This window comes from Lipotes vexillifer, unplaced genomic scaffold, assembly GCF_000442215.2.
Source record: "Lipotes vexillifer unplaced genomic scaffold, Lipotes_vexillifer_v1.1 scaffold1359, whole genome shotgun sequence".
NCBI lineage: Eukaryota > Metazoa > Chordata > Mammalia > Artiodactyla > Lipotidae > Lipotes > Lipotes vexillifer.
Genome location: NW_006771596.1, coordinates 1643989 through 1649619, shown reverse-complemented (window position 1 = coordinate 1649619; position 5631 = coordinate 1643989). Strand labels below are relative to the sequence as shown.

Sequence of the window (5631 nt, the reverse complement as noted above, 5' to 3'; positions counted from 1 at the left end):
GAGGTTCTGTCCTGCGGACACAAAGGTGAGGCAGTGGCCTAACTCCCCAGACGGCCAATTCCAGCTCTTCTGGGCACTTGTGGTTTGGGAACAAGGCTCACCCACCCGCCCCTGCCGAGTAGGCTGGTCTCTCCGCCACGTGGGCAGGGCTTAGGGGAGATTTCCTGAGCCTTATTCCCACCTCTATTCCAACGTGGGGAGAGGGTGTTAACACCGGTCACTAGTGCGCTCATTGGACTAACCGCTCTGCCGTCGTCACAGGCATTCGAGTTAGCCGGGTCCTGCTGCGGCTACCGCGATCCTCGTGGGTGAAGTGAGGGGTGAGACAGGAGACAGTTAGAGAGGGCTTCCTCCACAAGCATTTTCTGGCACAGACAACCTTCTGTTTTTCCAGACACGCTGTCCCTAATGAAATGTGCAGCTACGTTTGTTTTCCCCGACGAGGCTGAGTACCAAACGTACCACAATGACTGTGTTTAAACCATAAATTGCTTATGATTCAAATGTTCATATTTCTCAAGCCATGAATCATCATTTTAGTAATACTCAGTAGTTGGAAATGGCCATCGTGTGTGTGTGTGTGTGTGTGTGTGTGTGTATGAGAGAGAGAGAGAGAGATGGGGGCCATTAAATGCCATATGGCCTCAGTTTAAAATCAGGTGAACTTATTTACATTTTCCAGTGTTTTGTGAAAAAAGATCAATTGAGCCCACTTAAGGAACATTGGCGATGACTGTGCCTGGAGCCATGTCCTCCTTCTTTGGGTACATGGGGGCTGGGCCCTGGCTGCTGCGGGATGAAGCCAGTTGGGTAGGTCTCTGAGCTTGTCCAGAGCAGCGAGGGTCCGCAGTGCTCGCTTGCCTAGCTGGTTTGGGCAGAGCGGGGGCGGTCCCTCCCTCGACACCGACCCAACCCGTAGCCCAGCCAAGCAAGCTTCCCACAGGGCGGGCAGGTGAAACATCAACATGGGGAACCACGGGCTTGCACGAGGCCGGCCACCACTTCCTGACATTCAGGGGACAAGGTGGCTCGTTGGCCAGAGGGAAAGTGGAATGAGGAGGAGGCCATGGGAGTGCGCAGGGCAGAGCTAGCATCTCAGCCACACCCAGGCCAGGTAGGCAGCTCACCTGCTGTCTGACGCAGCCGGTGCATCTAGCATCACGCCTGGCTGATTTGCTGGGCAGATCTTGCCAGGTGTGGCTGGTGAGCAGAAGAAAATGGAGGGTCACCAGACACCACACGCCCTCCCATGAGGACCAGCTGGCTAGACCCAGTTCATGGCCTTCGCCCGAGGACCTGCAGGGCCACGCCTTCTGGTCCTGCCTCTTCACCCAGCACCCCCTCCCTTCATATTGGCTCGTCCACGGTCCAGCTCCAAGGCTCCTCTCCTTTCTCCCACCCACACATGAAACAAGAATCCTCCACATCTCTGGGCTTCCCCCCAACACAGCAGTTTTGGGCATCCCTGCATTACCATGATGTGTGCATACCTTGGACATCCTCAGTTAAATATTGTCTCCGGTAAACCCAAGTGGGGGCAGCATCGGGCACAGAGCCAGCCCCTCTGACCCAGATGCTGCTTGGCTGAGAGGTGGCCAAGGTGAGCGGCGTGGCTGAGGCCTGCCCAGGGCCAAGCCACCAGTCATGGGGACCCGGAGAGCTATGTTTCCTGCTACAAAAATGGATTAAAGGGACATTCTCCACCTATGTAGCAGAAGTGCAGGGTCTTCCCTGTTGCTTGGGTTTTTTAATGAAGATGGAAGCCAATTTCTGGGATCCAGGAGAACCCAAGAGACTGCTCAGGGTGTTCTCACAGCCAGAAAGTAATTGAAACACTTTTCAAATAGGCCAGAATGTCCGGTCTGGAAATAGTCTGTGCTTTTTGAAAGTAAAACATATTCACTTCAGATCTCATCCATGGGGGAGGCTTCTCAGCAGCCCTGCTCTGTGCTGGTGATGTGGCTTCGTGGAGGATGGACCAGAGGCTCTCACAGCTTAGCATTTCAGCCCCTCTCAGCCCTACCCCAGAGGGTCTGCGGGCTGCAGGGCTGGTCACGCGGGATCCCTCAGACCATCTTTCAAAACAACAACAGTGATGGCAATAACAGAGCTGCTAGTTGCAAACATCACCACAGCCAGACGTGGCCTGCCGGCTCCCCCCACTCGTCCACAGAGGCCCCAGTGAGCTTGTGCGGCTCCACCTGCTTCTCGCCTCGCCCCAGGGGCCCCAAGGTGGGAGAGGAAGCCTAGAGCCCAGGTCCACCTGAGCCTCAGTTGGCCCATCTGTGAAATGGGGATAATGCTGCCTGGCCCGTGTCCCGCTCCCTCACCCCCACCCCCAGGGCAGCCTGGCCTTAGGTGTGGCTGGGGCAGAGAGGCTGTGTTCCAGGAGTCCTTCAGTGAACAGGAGGCGGCGGGACCAGCCACAGCAGAGAGCTGATGAGCAAGAGGCCCCAGCCGCAGGTGGGAGGCAGCGAGGCCAGAAGGGCTCTGAGGTCCCGCATTTGCCCAAACCAGGCCAGTCCTGGCGGTCTTTCCAGTGTCAGGATGGAGACTTCCAACCAGCCCCCTCCCTCTGTCCCAAAGAACAAAAAAACTGCCACTCTCCTTTTCCCTCTTTAGCCTGTGAACTCCACCCCCTCCCCAGGGGGCACGGGCCTCAGACAGAGGAGGGGGAACACAGCCTCGAGGTGCCTGTGCTGACCCCAGAGCAGCCCCAGTAACCTCCCACCCCGGACAGCTTCAGGGTCCCAGGCACACCCACCCCACTCCTCTCAGCTAAATGTGGACCCTGACTGCCCCCGAGGGCATCCCAGGACCCCTGTCCAGATGGTGCTGGACCCAGAAGGAGCCCCTCCCCACACGGACCCCACATGCATCTCAGCACCCCTCCCACCAGTCAGGACAGCCAGTGTCCCCGACGGGCTCTGTCCTCCCGTCATACCCACAAGGAGACAAACACATCTACCTTCACCTCCATCTGACTGTGGGAGGTGAGAGGGTGGGCTTTCCACAGGACCCCAGAGCACCCGTGTCTCCTGCCAGCCCTGGTGACTCTGGCTGGCCCCCGGGCTCCATGCGTATCCACATGGGCTGCAAGCATCCCACAGCAGGTGATGGCGCCAGGAGCCTTAGGCAGTGAGACGTTCAGGGCTCCAGATTAGTTAGCCAAAAAGCATTTGTTCTCCCTGAAATAATATCGGTCTGAAGAAATAACCCGAATAAAAAGTTAATGCACTGACCGACTCCTCTATAGCCACTTTGGGGAAGCCCCCAGGGGCCTCAGTCTGACCCTGGTGCTCATAGCAACATGCAAACTTCTCCTGTCTCCGCTCCCTCATTGGCACCCGGTTCCGGTGAGTAGTCGTCTTGAAGCCTCCTCAAGTGGCTTGGACAAGTCCACCAGTCACGGAGAGTTGTCTGCCTCCTTTTTCCATGCTCCCAACACGCCAGGAAGAAAAGGCACCCTAGAGCCCTGCAGGAAGCCAGCCAGAGGAAACCATGCTCCCTTCCCCAGAGCAGGTGCCAGGGGACATCTCAGGGCAGGGTGGAGGGAGGGGACTCCGGACTGGATATCAGGTTGAAGTTTTGGTGTGGACTCAATGGGATTTTCACATCAGAGAGTGAGTCCTAATCACTTACAGAGATTCTTCAGGCCATGAGATCTCCCTGAGATGTTGTGCTGTGGGAACTAGGAGACATGAAGACAGCCTTTGCAGGCAAACAGCCGTTTAAGAAGGCTCACTGTGCAGTACACTGGTGTCACAAAGAATTTTTTTTTTTTTCGGTACGCGGGCCTCTCACTGCTGCGGCCTCTCCCGTTGCGGAGCACAGGCTCCGGACGCGCAGGCCCAGCGGCCATGGCTCACGGGCCCAGCCGCTCCGCGGCACGTGGGATCTTCCCGGACCGGGGCACGAACCCGCGTCCCCTGCATCGGCAGGCGGACTCTCAACCACTGCGCGACCAAGGAAGCCCGATTCGTATGTTTTTAATGATGGCAGTTCCAGGAAGCTAATGAAGCTCACCGGAACAATTCCTGTGCCTTATAGAGGTATACATATAAATAATCCGATATGCCTCTGGCTGCTGGACACATACCCGTATAATCCCCCTATCTGTTTTGTTAAGCCTGCTAGTTCAATGACTATTAAAATGGGAAAGCATGTGGATGCTAACGGGAAGGTATATCTTTCTTATCTACATGAATGGAAACACTCACAGTCAGACTCGGGGGCTTATTCAAGTCATGATGGTAGTGTTTGGAGGAGCACCTCCAGTCTTTTCTCATCCTACTGTCTCAGCATCCTATCCACCGTACCAGGCAACAGCGCCACCAAATACTTCCTACGTGCCAGGCATGCCAGGTGGAATTTCTGCATACCCATCCGGATACCCTTCCAATCCCAGTGGTGACCCAGGCCGTCCTTACCCACCTGGCGGTCAGTATCCTGCCACCACAGGTTCCCAGTACCCTTCCCAGCCTCCTGTGACCACTGTTGGTCCCAGGAGAGATGGCACAATGAGCCAGGACACACTATGCGAGCCTCTCTCATCTCAACAGTCAGTGACAAACTGAGATGGCGGATGAAGGAGGAAATGGATCGTGTGCCCAGGCAGAGCTCAATGCCTTGGAACGAACAGAAGAAGACCTGAAGAAAGGTCACCAGAAACTGGAAGAGCTGGTTACCTGTTTAGATCAAGAGGTAGCTGAGGTTGATAAAAAAAAAAAAACATAGAACTTTTGAGAAAGAAGGTTGTAGAACTCAGTTCTTCTCTGGAGAAAATGGAAAATCGATCTGAAAACAATGATGTTGATGAAGTTATCATTCCCACAGCCCCACTATACAAACAGATCCTAAATCTGTATGTAGAGGAAAATGCTATTGAAGACACTATCTTTCACCTGGGAGAAGCCTTGAGGCGGGGAGTGATAGACCTGGACGTCTTCCTGAAGCATGTATGTCTTCTGTCCTGTAAACAGTTCCGGCTGAGGGCATTAATGCAGGAAGCAAGAAACACTGCCAGTCTTAGTGACCTCTACTGACCCCTGTGATACCAGCTGGAGATTAAGCTCTTCTAAAGCATTCTTGTCTTCTCTTCCTTTCTCTTACATCAGTAGGTGTCCAGAATAAGTTGTTGCAGTTTATCATTCAAGTGTAAAATATTTTGAATCAATAATATATTTTCTGTTTTCTTTTGGTGAAGACTGGCTTTCGTTAATGCACTTTCTATGCTCTGTAAACTCTTTTTGTGCTGAATGTTGGGACTGGCTATGCTAAATAAAATTTGTTGCATAAAAAAAAAAGTATGAGGCATTCGCTTTCTCCACATCCTTGTCACTTGTTATTATAACACTTGTTATTATCTGTTTTTTTTTTTTAGCCATACGAGTGGTTATGTAATTGGATCTCGTGGTTGATATTTTCATTTCCTTAATGATGTTGAGCATCTTTTCAGCAGCTATTTATATACCTTCTTTGGTGAAATGTCTATTCAAATTTTTGCCCGTTTGCTGCGCTATTTATTTTATTTTTACTAAGTTGTAAGAGCTCTTTTTATATTCCTATATAAACCTATATATAGGTCCTCCAATTTTGTTTCTCTTTTTCAGGACTGGCTATTCGGAGCAT

The 5631-nt window shown here is 52.8% G+C and overlaps 1 pseudogene; it reads left to right on the top strand.

The window, feature by feature from the left end:
• Positions 1-729: 729 nt before the first annotated feature.
• Positions 730-5045, top strand: LOC103084464 (tumor susceptibility gene 101 protein pseudogene; annotated as a pseudogene).
• Positions 5046-5631: the final 586 nt, after the last annotated feature.